Source organism: Phaethon aethereus (assembly GCF_964289735.1).
Source record: "Phaethon aethereus genome assembly, chromosome: 3".
NCBI lineage: Eukaryota > Metazoa > Chordata > Aves > Phaethontiformes > Phaethontidae > Phaethon > Phaethon aethereus.
The window spans coordinates 26,282,719-26,305,426 of NC_138576.1; positions in this window are offsets into that span (position 1 = coordinate 26,282,719).

Here is a 22,708-nt window from a genome sequence, read left to right on the forward strand (position 1 = left end):
TTTTCCCAGGAATTCAAATGTTCCTGATTTCAGCATTGTAAGAAAGGGAAAGCTCTGATCTTTAGTTCTTGTAAATATTAGCAAATATGTGAATCTAAATCAGTATATCTATACTTGTAAAACTTCCTAGACTAGAATGAAAATTCACTTTTTTCCAGAAAATAGCAGCTTCCATTCAGCTAAATTAGTACAGTCAGTTCAATGGTGGTAGTATCATTATGTTGCTATAAAAGCTTCTTAGGCATACAAGCAGTTTCCTGGTTATATATAAAGCTTCCTTGCAGCAAATGTTTAATCTATGACTTATCTAGTCCTCCAGAAACAACAGAAATTTGCAGAAGACTGTCACTGTAGATTCTTTTTGGCTGTAAGTCGCCCTTTCACATTTACCATGGGGCAGGCTTTCTCCCAGATCACTGGGGGGTGTGTTTGCTCTCATCAGCTGAGGAAATTACCAAGCCAAGTTAATTCTACATGTTCACCATCTCCAGATGGAATAGGTTATTTATCAGCCTGTCTCTGCCATGCATGGAGTATGGTGTACAGATCCCTGAGCTAGCAGAGATGCAACTCAGTAAATCTACATGGTGCAGATCAGCTCTATGGCTGACCTAACAAGCTCTGCTTCCCAGCTATCTTTATTAGCTTGAACGCACCGCTGCACAAACGTGGCTTAGCCTGCAGTCAGACCCAGGCTGGTTCACATCCAGTCAGCTCAGGGAGCTCTGCACCATGCACCCGCTGCTGCTGGTTCTGGTTATCGTTGTCAGCCCTGGGTGAGATGTGTTCATGCCCATGCTGTAGACAGATTTATATGCCTATTTGGAAACTCACCTGAACAACACACTGCTGAAAAACTTTGTTTTCCGATGCAGATATGCACCAACATTTCAGCCAGGTAAAGAACAATATTTCTTGAAAACTTTGATATTTGAAAAAGTTACCAGTAGTTTGTTTTTGATTAAAGCGATCACTTAATAGCAGGGATTATTATGCAGTATTCATTTGTTTGTATCTTCAGTGTAGTATCTTTACCACTAATCCACTGGCAGCCATTCCCCTAAAAAGAGAGATCTTCTTTGACACAGAATAGTACAATAGTAGCTGTTTCTCAGCATGACTTCAAAGCTGATTTTTAACTTAAACATATAATGTCGAGGAACCTTGGACAACAGAAGGTTAAAACTAGAAAGACCTATTCTTTCTGCATAATTAAAGCCACCTATCCCTTTCCAATATACATAATACCCATAATTACATGCAAATTATGTGATTTTCAACTGTTTATAGAATTTCTTCCTATAATTAAATGCAGCACAACAATGTTTTTAAGAGCTCAGAGACATCACTATGAATCATACATATCCTGCAGAGCCCCATTATCACAATCAGAACTCAGAGGACAACAATTTTGCAGTAAACACTGTAGTTTGATACAATGGAGCAGGCGTGAATAATTTAAGGAACCATGGCAAGACCTTGTTGATTGCTTCTTTTAACATAATAAAGAATAATGGTAAGAGAGATGGCATTTAATGTGGTTGGAGAGGAATGAGCTGGCATTGGTCGAGCCTGTGAGTGTTCCCACTTAAAACCCCTACAATTAAATTGGTTAATGAGAATCATGTTAAACGCAAAGTAGTTCATGCCATAAAGTTGAAAAAGAATCATCATGCTCCAAGTTAATAGGAGGGGAAGGGAAAAATTAATCCAATTACCCCTTTTTTTAGTTATTCCAGGGAAAAGCAAATTTATTCACAATTAGTTTTTGATGCATTTCCCTAATTAATGCAATTTGATAAAATGAAACAAATTCATGATGCCGTTAGCTGCATTGTGCTTAATGAAGTTGGGCTGTATGAAACATTAACTGCAATGCTGAATCCATTTTCTTGGACTGGGAAATACGTATTCATCATTTCAGTACATTTACTCTGGAAGTTCCAATCATGAGGCCTTATCACCATAACCATCATGTCCTGATAAATCTACATATATTAACATTTTGATCAATGTCATTGTTAAGTTCAGACTGTGAAGAATTCTATCACTTGGCAGCACGGAAGAAGTTAAATAGGCTTCTTAACAACCTGGGCTTTTTACCAATCAATGGTAAGAAGCTGTCTGATGGACAACTGTCAAACTGTAAATGGAAAGAACAATATTCCTGTTATCAGCTTTGTTCAGCTATTCTTTCTACCACAACAGTCTGCACATCAGAGTGGTTTCCGTAATGTTTCTGTTTGCACAACAAAAGGTATATAAACTTTCATCGATAATGAAGAGTACTGCCAGAATTCATTTAAGAGAATGAAGATTTGCTAGGTACATCCATGTAGGAAGTAGTGGCAAAAATTTATCATTGCCTACTCTTTTTCCTGTGTTTGTTTTTTTGTTTGTTTGTTTGTTTTATTATTTTTATTGGGATTATGCTATTCAAAATATGGAAAAAATTCAAGCCTGCTGCCTAGCACTGAAACATTTGTCATTGTGAGGCATCCTTATTACTACAATATGGTAAGGTAAGATATAAGTAAAATTTTATTTATATTGAAGCTTTTGGGCCCAGAGAAATGTTTCTGATGATATGAACTTAAAAACTAAATCTGCTGAATTAAAGCAGAAAAATGCACATGATCCTTCCAATGAACACAGTGTCGTCCTCCACTCAGAAACGTAAATGCTATAAACATTACCAAAAGGGAAACATCAGAATACTGGAAATTCTGTTCTTAATATTAGGCTATCGTGTGCACTTAATGGAGCAGAAGAGGTGGGACAGATCATATTTGGAGCTTTGCAGATGAGAGGAGAAGAAACGTTTCCCAGAACTGGCTCACAAAAGGTGTTTAAAATTAAATGACTAGAGAGAAACAATTACATGATTATGGGAGTGTTATTGCACTGATAAATGTTTGAATACTCCTGTATCTTAATTTCCTAAATTTTCACTGGTGTACAGCTGTAAAATTTCAGTCTAATAGTTTAATAAGACACCAACATATTAATTTGTTTTCATACAGTGGAATTGATCTGATGAAAGAAATTTACACAAAACAATACATAAGAAGGAACAAACAGCCAGTGTTCAAGTTATAAGCAATCTCTATAAGGCTTTATAATGGCAGACTGAAAGTTTTAATTATTAATTGGCCTCATTTAAATTATTTTCTTGTCTCAGTTTAATTTTCATTATAGTTTAAAAATAATATTACAAGGAAGAGATCATTAAAATTAAAATTTGAAACTGGATATTGAACAAATCTTTGACAACAGAAACAGCACAGCCTGATTAATCAAACATTTGCATATTCTTTATGCTAAAAGAATAGGGAGGCTGTAAGCATCAATTCAAACTTGCATTAATTCAATACTTCTTGGCCTTTTGCTAAAATAAGTGTGGAATATAAAGGTACTCCCAGGGAGAAGGCTGTGGATCAGAACTTATAGACTCTCTAATTCAACTGTCAGTGACACTTGTTTCAGATTTGTGCGTTGACCTGTAATGAAAAAAATATTATTTGTACCCAATTTCAATCTTAAAATTACAGTTCAGTTTGCCATGTAAAATTTTGAATTCTAGGAAAGTCATACAAGAGAGGAAAATATCTTTCCATCAGCTGATAAGGTTTAGTTAATAAAAAAATATCTAAGGTAATTTTACAGTGGTTTTTTTAATTAATATTAAAAACTGAAAACAGAGGACATTTTCAAATACAAGATCACCTAGTTTTGAAAGTGATTTTAACATCACTTTTAGGTTTTTCAATTTCAAAAAACATTAAAAAAAAATCTCTTCATGTAAACTGATAACATTTTTGACATTTTCTAATCTGAAAAAAGCTTACATTATCTGCAAACTTTCTCACTCTCTGGAAAAAGAGAATTCCAGTAACCACAGGTTAGGGACAAAGACCTCCTGGAGGTCTGTTTTCCCCAGCAGTGACTCTTTACAACTCCAGTTGAGTTTTGTAATACTTCTCTTGACATCCTGTTAGTTATTGCAGAAAAAACAGCAGTAACAGTCACAACACAGTTGTTATGTAATTTAAATATACTCCTTCAAAAACAAATGTTTTTACAGTTCTACTAGTAGTTTGTTCCATGTAGTTGTAGCTAAGCAACCAGCATTTTGATAAGATTCTGCTGTCACTGTAATGCCCCCAAACATACAGTTTTCCAAAGCTATAATTACAATTACAGTGGTAAAACAACATGGCAACTATCAACGGGACACAGCCTTGCAGACCTTCATGTTACAAATTAAGACAGTGGTAATTACATTAACATTGCCAGAAGCAGCCAATCCATTTTCTTACATAAAATCAAACGTTCAACTATGTAGTATTTTAAGTTATCTGCATAATATGTACTGAATTATATCAAGTTTTCATAGCACTCTTATTGAAGTATTTTCAAAAATAATAAACATAATTTAATCACTGTAATCCTCAACATCTGTCAGTTTTATATTTTTAAAATCAGCATCAAGTCATGGTTTTTTTTCTATTCTATGTACAAAGCTGGGATCTGTAATACACATACCTCGTGATACCTACTATACTGCAATAAGTTATCACAAGTGGCCCCATTAATCTTTCTTAGCAGAAGGCTCATCCTAACACTTAGTATAGTCATATTTCAAAACTTTCAATCTGTGTTCATTCCTTCTATATGAAAAGTAAAGTTTGTTGTCTAGAACCATGGGACCGTTATCATTTTAGTGCAGATTGCTAGACAAAATATGCAAGGTGAGAGACTACTCCAGAAAACAGCAGTCTAACTTCATTCAGATATCTGTTCAGCAGAACCTGGGTGGAGCTGAACATTCTGCATATGTGGCTCATATATATTATCATTAATAAGATTATAAATTTTAAAAGGCTGTTATCATAGAGCTGCAGGTTATCATAAGCTTAACTTGAAGCATATGATTACATGCCAGTGAGTTCAAAGCAGACAACAGTAAAAAAAAGAATCACTATCATGTTAAATTTCTATTACACTTTCTAAGGAAAAAATACTCTTGGAAATTTCCATATTGATGATAAAATATTTTATCTCTTGACAAAGACAAAAAAAAAAAGAGTACATCTATTTTATCAGGCATATGATATCTACTTTGAGTAGTTTAGCTTTAAAGTTTCACAAAAATTCTTCTGCAGTTCTTCCTCTTTGAGTATGATTAAAACCAAAAATTGTGTCAGAGCTTTATGTAATAGTAATTCCAGAACATCAAATAAAGAATTAACTGAAATAATTGTAGGATCCTAAAAAGTTTATTCCTGGATTCCACGCCTTATGTCTGCCTCTAAATTGCTAGTGAATGTTTTGACTTTACTAATTGCACTTATATTACATACAATTATATTACATTGCAATTTGTCCAAATTTATTTGAAAATATTCTTTGTTAATACACACAAATTCAATTAAAATTTTCTTGTTTATGACATTTTGATTTGTGTCCTTGTTCTGCCTTCATTGTGAAAAAATGATTTTATATTCTCTCCTGCTTTTCCTTGCTTTGCAACTGTTTCCTAATGTTTCTCATTCAGAATATAGAAGCATAATATAGAAAATGGGGAAAATATGTATTTTATTGACTTAATTTTTATCAGAGTTTTAAGAGTAGTTGTTCCTTCTCTACCTTTCTCCTGTTTTAACCTTTCTCCTTGTTCATTGGTAAAGTGGGAAAATAAAGAAGGGAGAAACCTTAACCTTTATATTAAATATTTTAGGCTAAAAAAACAGGTTAAAATATCATTAAAATAAAGTTGATATTTGAAATTGAAAAGGGGGTTTTTTTTCCTTTTCAAAATGTAATTTATGTATGAAAGTTGAATAAATGAAATTATATTAAGTATTAAAGCTGGATAAGAATAACTTTAAAAACATGCATGGAAGAAAACTGTCCCTACGACACAGAGCAAAATAGTGCATTTTACAAGCATGAATATAGCATCCATTCCTCTGTTATTGTGCCAATGAAGGACAAACCTCATATCAGACTGGCGTATGAATTGGATTAAACCTGTATTATCATTAATAATAATTCTACCATGATGAACTCAGTTTAGCCATAGTTATTACCAAATGCATCAAGTGGCACCCTCCAGCAATATTAAAAATCAAGGAGATGGAAGAGAGCAAAAGGAAAAGCAGCAGAAAAGGAGAGAGTTGCCCTAATAAGAAGCCACCACCAATGCAACATTTATTTGCACTTCTGTGCTTCTGTCCAACTTGCATGATACTCTTACAACTTTCAATAGTAAAATACTTCCAAAGAGACAAATTTAGGAAAACAAAGGTTCTGCTAATGAGATAAGCAGAGTAACTGAGACATCAGTATCACTTAACACATTGATAGCTGTGAGAGTTTTTGCAAATAATACTGCTATAAGCCTATAAAGTGGGTACTGCATGTTCAGGGAGATATGCATCTAACACTGCCCAGCTGACTCTTAGGTGTTTGATCTAAGACAAGCAGATGGATTCCCTCTGTTAATGAACAGAAATAAGCCTGTGTCAGTAGACAATGCAAACCACCCAAAAATAGGTATCTAAGATATGCGCCCCTGTAGGTGCCATCTGCATTGTCTACAGAAGAAATTAGTACCTAGTTTATAACAGATGCTGAAGACAAGTGAGATGTATCCTACTCTTATTGTGCCTATTCCATCAACATATTAACGACAGTTGAAATCCTGGAAAGATATAAAGTTGATTGTTATAAATTCTACATATATATGACCTAGTTCAATGAAAGCCTGACTTCTCTGTGTTGATGCTTGTGAAGTCAAGCAGTTAAGTGTATAATGAAATAATTTGCTGCATCAGGACTTTGACATTGTTTGCTCTTTCTTTTAGGAAATCAGATAAAGCAAAATCCAATCTGAAAAAGGCATAGTTCTTGGGGACACTAAGAGAAATATAGGAAGAAATCTGGTTTCTGAGAAAATACTTAGGTTATATTATAAGATAATTTGGCAATTGCAGACTGTGAGGTCCACTTTAGACCTATTTTGAACCATTACATTTTAAATCTATAACCAAGGTGTGGATTTCCAGACACACAAGCTTGCACGTGTTTTCTACATGTTGGATTAAAATGCTTACTTATGTCTCTGAAGCCTATCTCACCATTCCTCAGTGTGTAGGTACCATACTGTGACCTAAGTGTTTATTTAAACAGCTACAACTGGGGCTTAATTCACCACAGACATAGGTGTTAAAAACAAACATTTAGATGTGAAAATAGCTGGGTGGCTTTCACAGTGCTAGTGATAGGAGCAGGAAGAGGTGGCTGCAGAATGAGCTGTGCTGCTTTGAAGTACAGCCATTTGCAAGTATTGTTGTGAAAACATTGGCTGAACTTGTAAAAAGAAAATAAAGTCATGCTCCTGCTCTGGCCTAGCAGTATCTACTGAAGTTTTATCTTCCTTTACACATTATAGAAAAAATGCTAAGAAATAACAGATATTTACTTGGAATTTAGCCAAAGTACTAACTGCTCAAAAGAGACTGGTTGAAAATAGGTAACAGACACCACATACACCATTTACACAGTTGCTCCTATTGCTTCATTTCCAGGCTTAATGTGTAGCTCAGGAGCTCTCAGCTCTGTTTATTTTTAACTGGCTACATCTGGAGTAAATTAAACACATAGCCTTCTGTCCTCCGCATATCGAGATTTCAGTGGAATTGCTCCATATAGATGAACTTTGCAGATTTACCATCTGTAAATGCTCGTAACTCATTCTGAGCTTACTGTTTACTTCAAATTATTACTGTGACATTAAAACATGAGGTGGTTTTTTTCAGGAGCTAAGAATAACTTGTTATCAGATATTTTTAGAGTTTATTACACATTGATATCAACAAGTTTCTTTGACAGAAGAGAAAAAAGTTACAAAATTGCAGACAGGTTTATTGTATATTTTATAGTAATTTGATCTCTTCTTTGAGAAAAAAGACCATTTAATTATTTTATAGATATGTACCGTTTTATGTCTGAAGTTTTTAAATAGTTCCTGTGATGAAACGGTGTCCTAAGAACCTTGATGATTAAACTGGAGATAAAAACTTCTTAATTTTTGAAAATTTAACTAAATTTTTTCTGGTTAAAGGATGTGATTAAACTTATATACTGATGAAAACCCTGACAGTTTTTTGAAAAATCTTTTGGTAACGAAGAGGAAAAAATGACTGATGCAAAAAACCAAACTATATAGAATATTATTTTAATGTTAAGCACATAGGTTAATACTGAAAAGGGAACATTTAAGCATTGAAAATTACATAATCAGAATCAAAATTTGAGAGATTTTTTTACCCAATAATAAATAGCGGTAAACAACATCTTTTAAAAAAGTATTGGATGAAAACGTTGTTGTGATTTAAAGATATAGACTGTTTAGAAATTTATGCATTTTTCTATTATTCAGCTGACAAAACCAGCTATATAGTGTCCAGAGAAAAATGACTGACTATTTCTTAGAGCAACTTCATCTGAAACAAAGTAAACTTTACGAAAACCTCAGAATAAAACATTAAAGTTCCCCAGGCAACCTTATTATTTTTTCCACTCGTGTTCGAACCTCCTTTTTTATAATTTTTCCTCAGTAGAGTGGTTAAAACCAATCAAGCTTTGCTGGACAGAACTCATTTGCTTGTCTTCCCAGAGGGCTGCTCTGGAAGGATTCTCTGTAGTATATCTCAGCAGTTTGTCACCACAGTAGATGGTGCTGATAACACCTACTTCCTATTGACAAAAGTTTGTGCCACAACTTCTCATTTATTTAATTTTACAGTAATTAGAAGGCTCAAACAAGAGAAAGGAATGCCAGATTTATTTTTTTCTCCTGGTGTGAAGGGACAGAAACACAGCCCCCACTTTACTTTTACCTTAAGAACAACACTACCTGATAACCTCCACCCCTTCTTTAGGAGCAGCTCACTAAAGATCTTTATTAGAATTTGTGCCTGGAGATGATGACATGGGCTTTTTAATTCCTGAAAGAAATGGCGAACATTTTCCACCAGACAGACTACCACCAGTGCCTCTGCCCAACCTACATCTCATGGCAGAGGTTGGTAGGGAGAGTACTGCTGCACCATCACATAAATGGTGTCATTTAGACTGGTTTTGCATCTGCTCAAGATGTGGATGGGTGCCCTAGGGCAAATGTGCTATACCTCTTCATTGGCTTCATTCTTAGGGCTTTTTTTCACTTTCAGAGAGTATTTTGGATTCTGAGTGGAGGAAAATGTTTCTCCATAGCTTTACAGGATGCCTGAGATCACAAAATCACAGAATGTTTGAGGTTGGAAGGGACCTCTGGAGGTCATCTGATCCAATCCCCTTGCTCAACCACAGCCACCTAGAGACAGTTGCCCAGGACCCTGTCCAAATGGGTTTTGAGTATCTTTAAGGAGAGGGAGACTTCACTCTGACAACCTATGCCAGTGCTCGGTCACCCTCACAGTAGAAAGTCTTTCCTGATGTTCAGACGGCCTCTCCTATTTTTGCCTATTGCCTCTTGTCATATCACTGGGCACCACTGAAAAGAGCCTGGCTTCATCTCATTTGCACCCTCCCTTCAGGTATTTATATACATTGATAAGATCCTGTCTGAGCCTTCTCTTGTCTAGGCTAAACAGTCTCAAATGAAGAGGGCAATGTACTTTATGGTATAGTTTTGACCTCAGTGAACCCCAGGGTATGTAGTTAACTCCCTGTTCAATGAGCTGCTCTTTCTGGATACATTTCTTATAGGAAGACTACAACAAGATTATAGGAAAAGACTGTACAAAGAGTACAGATACCTAATTTTGAATTCTTTCACACAACTAGCTCTTAAAAATAAGCCACATCACATTGTATTAGGATCCAAAGCCTCTTTTTAGTTCTACCCTTTCATGGTTGTTCATTTGTTTCAAGTGAGAATCTAACAGAAGGTTAAGATATTCAAAGGGGTAGCTAAAATGACACAGTGCTAAGAAATAGCAAGGTGATTATTTAAAGACAGCTCAGTAAAGGCTGAGACCAAATGTATAGTCATTAACACAACTACAATGACAGAAAACTAAAAAAAGCACTCCTCCACAGAGCCAAAGTCATCTTATTTTTAAGTAAAAGCATTCTATGTTTGCAATAAGCAGCAGTAAGGAGCAAGATAAAGGAAGCTATTAAATGTAAGAAGACATCCTTCAAAATATTGAAGTCATGCTCCATTGAAAAAATCCAACAAAACCAGACACAAAAGGATGCAAACACTGGTGAGTTAAATGTAAAAATACAATACAGCAGGTCATAATAGATTTTGATGAAAAATTTGTGGAAGGCATAAAAACTAACATTAAATCTTTTTCAAATGGATCAGAAAGAGGAAACCTGCCAGACAATATGTAGAATCAATAGGTCATCAAAGTGCAAAGGAATGCTAAAGAAGAAAAGGCTCTAGCAGAAAACGTAAATCACTTCCTTGCAACTATATTCACAATGAAGGACTTAAAGGAGCTACCCAGGCCAGAAGCCTTGTTTGTGAGCAACTCACTGGAGGATCTGCCTCAAACTGAAGTGTCATTAGAAAAGATTCTAGAATAAACTAGTGAAATTAATAGTAACAACTTGATAAACCCAGACGGTATTCTTCGAAGTATGAAATAGTTGACCAAATTTAACTGTGGTGTGTGTGCTATCTGTTAAAATTATTTTAAATTTCCTTCTTCAGCAGAGGAGGAACAGAGGGTGACAAACATAAAGGTAATTTAAAAAATAAATATTCTAAAATAAATCCCCTAAACTGCAAGTAAGAAATCTGTTTTCTATACTGGAAAAAAATGTTAGAAAGTTTAATAGACAACAAACAGTGCATAGATACACACACACCATCACAACAACATGCGATATGCTGGGCAAGAACCAACCATTGGCTTTTGAAGAAAGGAGTCACATCTCACAAATCTGCTAGAATTCTTTGAAGGAGTCATTGTGCATGAGAACAAGAGTCATCAAGTTGCTACAAGAAATTGGAGCCTCTAAAAATCTTTTGACAAAGCTTTTACCAAAAGCTCTGAAGAAAACTTCAGTTAACATGGGATAAAAGGGAAGTTCATCAAAAGCATAAACAAACATTTAAAAGAGTAGAATTAAAAAGTAGAAATAAGTGGTTGGTAGGTGTAAATGTCTGAAGCCATTAGAATCCTATAGGAATTAATGCTAGGATCTGCTATCTAATTTATTCATCAAAGATTGTTAAAAGGGTGTGAATGATTTAACAAATGTTTCTAACAATACTAAGTTATTTGGGGAAGTAAAGATGAATATTGAGAAAAAAAAGTCATACACAGAATCATCTGATGCCAAGTGGCTGAGGAAGTAAATGGCAAATTAAATTCTATATTTATTAAAATACAATGATTTTTATGAGGAAAACCTATCCTAATTTCAGATATACAATGATACAATCTGAACTATGAAAAAGATTTTGGATGTGAAATGAATAATAATTATGCAAACATCATCTCAGTGTTCACTAATTATCAAAGAAACAAGTAAAATGTAATAAATTATTAGGAAATAAATGCCTGACAGAACAAGAAACGTCATTATATCATTATACAATCCATAGCATGCCTGTATCTTGATTACTGTTTTGGTCAGGCAATTTCAAAAAGCTGAACTGAAGGAGATGCAGAATGAGTGAATGAATTTTTATATGAGGAACAAATAAATAGACAAAGACTCTATGGCCTGGAAAAGACATTGCAGAGGTCTTTAAGAACACTGAATAGCCTGGAGCTAATACATAGAAAACAACTATTTTCTGATCTTTATATTATGAGAATTATTGGAAATTTCATGAAATTATGAGGTAGCGGGTTTAAAACAAACAAAAGGAGATACATTTCCATGGCATGTGTTATTAAACTTTGAAATTAATTCCTGTCAGTTGTTGTAAATGCCAAAATTTTACATAATTCAAAAAGTAATTGGACAAATTCATGAAAGTGAAACTCATAAAAGGATATTCAATACAAAGTTATAATCACCAGTTCAGAAATTTAATTCCAAGGAAATCTTAGTGTATGCATGTTGTGTTCTTTCTTACACTCTTCCTTAGACATCTGTATGGGCCCCAGTTATGGATGGTTTCTGATTTTATGCAGCACAGTTTTTTCTACTTTATTGTTGTTTGAGAATAAGAAACTGTTTCTTTTTTACATGTTATATGAAGGTAATGAGAAGATGAAAGTATTAAAAAACAGAAAAGAAAAAAGTTGGGTATTGCAAAAGAATTAAGACCATCAACTTGACTTATAAATTCTTTTCTAAAACAACCACTTTGACTATTCATTCTGAGTTAGCATAGTTTCTGGAGATGAAAAAAAATAATGCAATCCCTTCAGTATTTAAAATGGTCTGTCTAAAGTAGGATACTTTAAAAAATATATTTCATCCCATATCTATTTCTGCTTCTGTAGATTTCTCTTCGTGTTCAGGAGCTTCATGGGCAATATTCAATTAGTTATTGAAGTTCTTTTGATTTTGCCGCTCCTTTTTTTCCCCCTCTTTTTCAATATTACCTTTACAATTGCCAAATAAATTTTCAATCAATATTTAAATATAGATTCCACAGAGCTCTAGGAAACAATAGATTAAGAATATTCACTTCTAGCAGTGAAACAAAAACAGACTATTTCTCTAGATACACTAACTTTATTACATCCTCAGCACTGGTTTTCAGGCTTGCTTTTTTCTTTTTAATAACATATTTTCTTGTCTCTAAAAATTAATCAAGGCTTTGTAAAGTCTGAACTAGACCTTCTGAAGCAGATTTCAAGTCATGTCAAGGTCTCTATCTGCATCTGATTCAAAAAAATGCAGCTTCAGTTCATAGCTCATTCCTTTTACACCTGTCTGCATCAGATTTCACTTGTATCTGGATATGACGTTGGCTGAACTAACATCTCTCTTCAGCTCATTTCTTGTTCCTTAATGTCAAATACTGTTATTACAAAAGTACCAGCTGGAGGCTTGGGGAAGAGCTGAAGTGGTTTCCAAATGAAGATTTCAGATCACAACAGAGACATCCACATTTTTCATACTTGGTGTGTTTTGTTGTAAATAACAGGCATTATGGGCAGTTAAGTCCACCTACTCATGGCAAGAATGAATTAATTTAATTCTCCATTTCATGGGATTCATATAGTGGTAATATCTTAAGCATTTTGAGATGTGTTGGTAAGGGAAATACAGCTCATATTGTCTACAGTGACAGATTCCATCCTTCCTTTGGCAATTTTGAGATATTATCTGGAATTTATTGCACTAGAAAGAGTGATTTCTATTTTTAAGATGCATTATGCTGACAAAATAATTATTAATAACACTATATCCTCATGTGTCTAGGCATGAATGGGTAGAAATTCTCCATTTCTTTTCTATTCAGCTTCTGTATATAGCGTAATGCTATAATTTATTTGGTGTGTATAACCACATGCATTTTAACTAGTTTTCACTGAAAGATCATCAGTTCTCTGTCACTTGGGATTTCTGTGTACTGTGGAAGATGCCTGGTGTAGTTCATGTTTGTAAACAGTTATGAAAATTAAGAATGCTTTAGGTATGCTATTTTGATGAATAATATCTGTATTTGACTATAAACATGAATCATGGAATAGTCTGGGTTGGCAGGGACCTTTAAAGGTCATCCAGTCCAACCTCCCTTTAAGTGCTGGAAGGCTGCAATAAAGTCTTCCCAGAGCCTTCCAAGCTGAACAACCCCAACTCTCTCAGTCTGTCCTCATAGGAGAGGTGTTCCATCCCACTGATCATTTTTGTGGCCCTCCTCTGGATGCTTTCCAACAGGCTCATGTCTTTCCTGTGTTGAGGGATCCAGAGCAATTCTAATCTACAGGGGCCCTACAGAACAGATATTCATATAAACCAGACACTGAGACGATCTGCATAGGCAAAAATGGCATCTCTGCTAGATGTGCACTCTAGCAGAATCTTAGTGCCTAGTTTAGTGACTAAACTTGAGGCTGAAGTTCAATCCACCTAATTTAGGCATTTGGTTTCCAAGGGGCATAGCCTGTAGTCCATTCCTCCTAATGTAAACACCTAAAGTCTCTTTTCAGGGGAGAAGGAAAGGTCTCTAAAGATTCAATCTTCTCTTAAATATAGGTCCTTAGCTGGGAAATTAGAGACTGTGAGGATGGGTGGATTCCAGTGCAGCAGAGATGGTCTGAAGACATTCATACACTAGTGCTATATTGGTCCTTTGAGCCTTTTATTTGCAATAAACATGTTTTTTAAATTAGACCAATTAGACTTTTATTGGCACATAAATAGAAAATGTCACTAATTCCTAAGTACATTTAGGGAGTAGTCTAGTTCTCAGACTGGAAGATTACTTCTAATAGTAATCAGACTTCTCCAGAGACCTTCATAAAACCTAAGGACTGTATATGTAACTCTGGATTAATAGGGAGCTCAAGGCAGGAGATGTCTTCCAGAATAGGCACTTGTGAACAAGCATGTGTAACTAAGTTTAGTCTCGTAGAATGTTGTCAGCTAATTAAGGAGGCATCTAATTAATTTTGTACAAGTTGTTAGGAAAACAGGTAGACTGGATTGCCGTGTAGCTATTAGACACCTAAACCCAGTTTAGGGAAAATTTGGCTAGATTATATTGGGGTTTTTAGGTGTCTGTGAACTGTCCATTGCTTAAGCAATTAAGCAGTTTTGTGAACAGCTGAAGTGGATTTATGTGCTTAAATTTCTTTTTAGGCACCTAAGACTAATTGTGGCTATGGTTATCAGCATCTTGTGATGAGAAGAGCAAGTAGTTTTCCAAGGTTTTTGGACTCATACATGAAATGAGTTTAAAATGTTAAGCTGGAAGCTGAGGGAAGGAAAAATTTGGGGGGATCTAATAGGAATTTGGAAAGAATCTGTTGTACTGACACCCCAATAACCTGATGTACTCAGACTTGTGCAGCCTGAGAAACACTGGGAGTGAGTCATGTGGGAACCAGGGCAAGAATTATCATTGACGCAACCACAGGAGGGTGAGCAAGAGGGTATTGGGTGGATATAAAGAGTACTGCATGTCATGAAGATGAACATTAATGTTTCAACGTTTGCCTTGTTGTTGAAATATTTTCCACTATTGCAAAAACGACACAGACCATGCGAGATTATATAAAAAGAACTGCAGCTTGGCAGACCTGTGACGTTTACTCTACCCCATAATGGAAAAGTTCCAGCTGGCATAGTGTTTCCAGTTTTGGCAAAAGTGTTTCAAGGAGCTGGACCTTCTGAAAAGAATCTTGAGCAGGGCAATGAGTATGACTAGAGGTCAAGAAAAGAAAAAATGTGAGGAAAGAGTGAAAAATGGGACTTATTTAAACCAAAGAGGAAAATCTTTGAGAGAGATAATAGTCCTCAAGCATTTGAAAGACTGGTGTACTGAGGAAGGAAGTGTCCTCTTCTGCACATCAGTGGTGAATTAAAGAAGCAGCAATGGGCTAAATTTGCAGTAAGAGAGGCTGAGATTAAATTTTAGGAGAAATCTTTAACAACAGCAATATCAAAGCACTGGAACAGTGAGGAAAGTGAAATGTTAGAGAAACATCTGGTAAGAATGATATAAATGTAGCCAATACTCCACAGAGGTCAAATTCAAATTGATCACCTTTTGGGGCCATTGCTTCTACTATCCATAAATAAATTTAATTTGATCATCTAATTCACTGAGGTTTTTTTGGGGGGCAATGGTGTTTATATAAAACTATAGGCACCCCATTGCTTTTAACTGCATGTATTGAATGGCTGTTTTCAACAGTTTGTTTCAGATTTTTAAAAGACTTGCGGAGGCCTAACAGAAAATAAATGGTTATTAACTCTGTGTTTTTAAGTCTCTAATAAAGGAATTATATGAGGAGATACAGAGTAGGATGTAAGTAGCACTGAGTTATATAGCTAATAAAGTATGATGACAGCCTAACCATCTCTAGCAGACAAAAAGTTGTTTTTTGTCACCAGTATGTCCTGCACAGGCCATTGCAGTTTTCATATTTTTTCAATACCTCATTCAGCAGGTTTCCCCTCATCTGTCTTACTTATTGTTTATTGTTTCAATGTATTTGGTTAGATTTTTGAACACCAAACAAGTGCAGAAGGTACCTGTGGAGGATGGTTACCTCACTTGGACTCTTTTTTTTTTTTAAGTTTAAGTCAGAGTAGCATATTTATTATTCAAGAATAAAACATTGCTCTAGGTTAAAACCTGCAAACAGAATTTTTTTCAAGAAGCCCTAGTTTGAAACTGGACTTTGGCAGCAGGAGAGTGAGGAAAAGAGGCTTCAGCAGGATACTTTTTTGCCTGTTCTGTTAATATCCAGCAAAATCTGATTTTGGTATAATTCTCTGAAGAAGAATTTTGCACACATGCCCAATGAAGATTTGCTAAAAATTGTTAGCTACATTCTCCACATAGTCCTGTGCCTTGTTCTTCTTCCTACATCTCTAAGGCCTTTTTCTGTAATTGTCACTCTGGGCTGCTGCAGACCATGTGTAGGTGGGTACCTAAAATGAGTGGGTACTGAATGTTCTCGGTGATTCCTCCAGGACTTGTGAAAGAAGAATCTGTCTGACAAAAATTTAGATAGACTAATATAAATTCAGACAGCCTCATCAAAGTGTATGAGTTGAAAGCAGTGGTCTTGTTCCAGGAAAATTTGTATAGGAATATAGGGACTGATGGTTAATTTTGGCGAGAGAAACATGTACAGAATTGGTATTTGTTAGCAGTCTTGAAAAAAGGCTAGGAGTTGAGATTTGAGGAGGGAAATCGGAGACCTGAGATTCTATAGAATTGTTTGTCTTCCCTTGTTGCATTTTGGTCACTTCCCACTGGTTTTACAATGGGCATATGCTGGTACAATGTTCAGGATATTTTGCCATCTGTCTGAAATGTCCTTGGAGGAATCATACAAAGGACAACTTTGTAAACATCTCTTTTGGCCTCAGAACTTCCTCCCTTTGTAATGGGACAGAGCAAAGAGCTGTCTGTACAGTTAATAATTTCATCCCTGCCAGAGAATTAGAGAATGCTGGTGGCTGTCAAAAGGGATATAAAAAAGAGACCAAAAGTAGTTCATCTTACATTTGTGGTAAGGAATTTTAACTGTTAATTTTTTTTAATTTCTAGCATTGCAGAGAATACACTACCCTCAAAGCTTATGTAAGCTTTAAAATAAACTGAAGGAGAATGAAGAGTAAATATAATTTAAAGCACAACAGTTTGGATCTCTGCTTGTTTTTTGTTTTTTTTTTTTTCCTCTCTAAGATTTCTGGACTTGGCTGAATTTGCCATTTTTTATTTTGCTTAACAATGTTCCTGACAGCAGTACAACATAAAGTACAGAGTAAATATTCTCTCAGTTCAGTGGTAAAAGATTTTCCATTGCATCCATCTTTTACAACTATAGCAACATCTCTGCAGCATATGCATCAGCCCATATTCCAAAAATATATAAAGGGTTTTTTCTGTGTATTTGAGACATACTAGGCACAAACCACTACGTCGCCAACAGGTTTTACACAAAGAAACTCTACTTAGATTAGTTTTACTGTTTGAAGTGAGCTTTGGTAATGTAGGACATGGAATTTATAGCTCTATTAGAGAAGACTCTTTTTGATGCAGAAATGCAAGGGAAAGAGGAAATGGAATTTTAATGACCCACAGCACCTGCATGTTGTTTTGTGTACAACAGGACTGTCACTCCTTAATCTCACGAAGTTTGATGATTCTATTGAGTCCTTAGGTGTGGGAGGCATGGAAATATTAGAAAGAAACATGTTTTGAACTGGAAAGGTAAGTTTCCAGTATTTTAGAGAAAAGCCTGAAAGTATTATGAAGAAAACCCCTAACATGTGAATATTCCAAGACAAAACCAAATTTAAAAAAACCCCACAAAATACTCTTTTAAGGAAACTCACATGTTTTTAAGCCAGTCCTTGGATTTTGACTGATTATTTTAAGAACTTTGGTGTTATCAGTGCAAAGGGCAGAATTTCAACTAATAAGAAATAAAACATGTGAAGAAGAATTTAACAGCTGCATAATGGGATTATATTGCCTATATTTGTCTGAAAACTCAAAGCCTGGACATTTAGATAACGCAGTCCCATCTCTTGTTTTCCATTTGGGAGTGTTAGTTTTGTTCCCTGTTATAGGTAAAATGACCTTCATTCACAACAACTTTTCTTCAAGCTGATCATTATCCCCAGCCACTACAGGAGAAGGCAATCCTTGATCCTGTTTATGGAATGGATTTCTTGTGTTTATTTACTAATTGTTCTGGTTAACTCTTTCCCTGCTTACCTAATATGAAAGTAATCTTAACTTTAATCTACAGTATACATACTAGGCGTTCTCCTATTGGCCCCACAGAAAGTAACATACATTAACAGAACAAAGTTGAAGCCTGTAGGACAAGAACTAGGGACAAATTAACATTTTAAAAAGTTTTAAAAGAAATTATAAGGAGTAATTCAAATTCATACTTCTAATTTCCATAGCACTCCACTGATGTCCAACCACAAAACATCTCTTCTAACTTTGTCATGGATATAATAACACTTCCTTTGGAGCAAATTCATAAGGTTATAAATCTCCATTTGAGGTAATGTAATTTCTAACACAACTGCTTTTAGAAAGGTGTTGAAATACCCTTTAGAGAGGTCTCAACTACCAAAGTCTGAACAGCTTAAAAAATCATCACTTCCTTATTTATCTTGCACTAATGTGGTAATTTGTCCTTTCCATTAAAAATAAAATAAAACTTTTTAGGATTAAATTTTTAAATTGTAATAAAAGTCATTGTTTATGCCATCACACAGAAAGGGGTAACTGGGTCCATTCTTATAACCTGTTATGCCCAAACTGAAATATTAATGTTCTTTGTCAAGAAACCAAAAGTAATTCATCGCTGCTGCATAGAAGGTGATTGATGATTTGATCCTAACTGGGATATGCCAGGTTTATATCCAAATAGATTTGCAGCCTCACAGTTAGGTGGTAAAAAACTGTGACATACATGTAACACACAGCAGTGCTCCTGACCCAAAGCTGTGTCTGTCTCACCAAGAAAAGCAGGTGCCATCAGAAAAAACATGCAGGTATTACTCTAGGAAGGTGTATATTTTTCCATGTGGACTCCTAAGTCAAACTTAAGTCTGTCTTCCTTGCAAAAGATTTATAATCAGACAGAAGAAGTGCCTTTGATTTATAAGAGTTTTTCTAAAAAGATATGACCTGTCTTTGCGCAGCAGATGCATGCAAAGTCAGACCAGTGTAGCTCTGCTGCCATTAACTAGAAAATCAGTAGTAGTACAGAATTGGGCTGTTGCCCTCTGAATGAAGATTTTGCAGTATTATGCAAATATAAGAAGACCACTGCTGTACTTCCACCACAAGAGCTTTATTGCCCATTAAAACTATGCCTCAAGTCTAATTTACAAGCTGCAAATTCATTGTATCACAAGTTATTAATATAAGTAAAAAAACAAAGAAAAATTATTATGAAATCATAGTATGTTCACAAAGTGCTATGAACTGAAATTACTTCCATCATGATAAATAATTGGGTCAATAATATAATATTTTAAAGAATCAGGACTGTATCCCATCTAATCAATTGTTCCTTCCCTAACTATGTCCAGACTTCAAAGTAGTTAAATGTGAAATAAAACGCTGCTCATTGAAGATTCCATTCAGATTACTAATAGCTAGATATCTGCTTAAATCACAAACACAAGGGTTATTTTGTAGTTTTAGTATAAGCAGACTCTTACATGGGCTTTGAACCACCTCTTCAGCTTTCCCTTATCACCCTTGCTGACACAGATTGCTGCTTCTGCAGTAGGGCTGGCAGAAGGGATGTATGTATATACTCTTCTAAGACTCCTAACGTCCTAATGCAAATCCACCTTCATTACTGAAGCCAGATTGTGTGCTCAGCTGTGAACTAGAGTACGTGATACCCAGTCCATGTTCCATTCTGCTGACTCTGTTGTACAGTTATCTCTGGCAGATGTTTTACCCCTGGCTTTGTGGAGTCAATAGCATCCTACAGCAAAAAGTTCTACATTCAAATTATATATCAAGTGAAAGACCACTGCTTTTCATCAAGCATCCTGAGAAGGATACATAGTTTTTGAAAAATATGCATGTGCCCCTCAAGACAGATCAACATTTCTGACAGAAATTATTGCATAAATATCTACAGTTAAAAATAACTTCAAATACTCATAGAATCATAGAATCATTAAGGTTGGAAAAGACCTATAAGATCATCAAATCCCACCTTTAACCCAACACCACCACACCCACTAAACTATGTCTGGAAGTGCTGCATCTACACATTTTTTGAACACCTCCAGTGATGGTGACTCCACCACCTCCCTGGACAGCCTGTTCCAATGTTGGACTACTCCCTCAGTAAAGAAATTTTTCCTAATATCCAATCTAAACTTCTCCTGGTGCAACCTGAGGTCATTTCTTCTTGTCCTATTGCTAGTCACTTGGGAGAAGAGACCAACACCCACCTCACCACAACCCTCTTTCATGTAGCTGTAGAGAGCAATGAGGTCTCCCCTCAGCCTCCTCTTCTCCAGACTAAACAACCCCAGTTCCCTCAGCTGCTCCTAATAAGACATGTGCTCCAGACACCTCACAAGCTTCGTTGCCCTTCTTTGGACACCCTCCAGCACCTCAATGTCCTTCTTGTAGTGAGGGGCCTAAAACTGAACACAGGATTCGAGGTGCAGCCTCACCATTGCCAAGTACAGGGGCACAATCGCTTCCCTACTCCTGCTGGCCACACTACTTCTGATACAGGCCAGGACGCTGTTGGCCTTCTTGGCCACCTGGGCACACTGCCGGCTCATATTCAGCTGGCTGTCAACCAGCACCCCCAGGTCCTTTTCTGCTGGACAGCTCTCGAGCCACTCCTCCCCAAGCCTGTAGCGCTGCATGGGGTTGTTGTGACCCAAGTGCAGGACCCAGCACTTGGCCTTATTAAACCTCATACAGTTGACCTCAGTCCATTGATCCAGCCTGTCCAGATCCCTCTGCAGAGCCCTCCTGCCCTCCAGCAGACCAACACTCCTGCCCAACAGGGTGTCGTCTGCAAACTTACTGAGGGAGCACTCAATCTCCTCATCCAGATCATCAATAAAATTTTTAAACAAGACCGGCCCCGCAACTGAGGCTTGGGCAACACTGCTTGTGACCAGCCGCCAACTGGGTTTAACTCCATTCACCTCTACTCCCTGAGCTCAGCCGTCCAGCCAGTTCTCAACCCAGCGACGAGTACACCTGTCTAGGTCATGAGCCACCAGCTTTTCCAGGAGAATGCTGTGGGAGACGCTGTCAAAGACTTTACTAAAGTCCAGGTAGACAACATCCACAGCCCTTCCCTCATCCACTAGGCGGGTCACCTGGTCATAGAAGGAGATCAGGTTGGTCAAGCAGGACCTGCCTTTTATGAACCCATTCTGGCTAGTCCTGATCCTTTGGTTGTCCTGCACATGCCCTGTGAGCATCCGTAAGATGAACCTCTCCATAATCTTCCCCAGTACTGAGGTCATGCTGACACACCTGTAGTTCCCCGGAGTTCCCCATTATCCTACAAATTTCACTGTGCAGGCAGGATTATCTTCTGAAGTCAGCAACATTTTGTAAATTTTTTGACATAAAGCTATGGCAGAGGGACTAGGTTCAATCTTTTTGGGTATTTACAAAATGTCTGTTTTAGTAATTGTAGAGTGAACATGTATAAGCTGCAGTGTTTCTCAGAACTGCACATGTAAAACCTGGGTATTAACTGGTTTCAGATTTTACTGGTCTGTATTATATAATCAAGCAATTAATCATATGTTTGCAGCAGCGTCAGTGTTCACATTGGAAAATATACATGAGCCTGCTGGTCATTGCCTATGTCCTACTTTCAGCACGTGCTAGAAGAGGAACAGCTTTCTGTTACTGGTCAGAGCAAAGCCTCCTCTCACCCTTCCTCACACTTCATCTCTGTTCATTAACTTATTCATCCACTTCAGAGAATTTATTGGAGTCTCCACCGAACCACAGAATCATAGAACCTTTGTGTTGGAAGGGACCTTTAAAGGTCATCTAGTCCAACACCCCTGCAATAAGCAGGGACATCATCAACCAGATCAGGTCCAACCTGACCTTGAATGTTGCCAGGGATGGGGCATCTCCCACCTCTCTGGGCAACCACCAGTTTCACCACCCTCACTGTGAAAATTTGTTTCCTCCTATCTAGTCTAAATCTGCCTTCTTTTAGTTTAAAAACATTACCCCCAGTCCTATCATAACATGCCCTGCTAAAAAGTCTGTCCCCAGCTTTCGTATAGGCCCCCTTGAAGTACTGGAAGGCTGCAATAAGGTCTCCCTGGAGCCTTCTCTTCTGCAGGCTGAACAACCCCAACTCTTTCAGCCTGTCCTCAGAGGAGACGTGTTCCATCCCACTGATCATTTTTTGTGGCCCTCCTCTGGAGCTTATCCAACAGCTCCATGTCTTTCCTCTACTGAGGGCTCCAGAGCTGGATGCAGTGCTCCTGGTAGGCTCTCACTAGAGTGGAGTAGAAGGGCAGAATCACCTCCCTT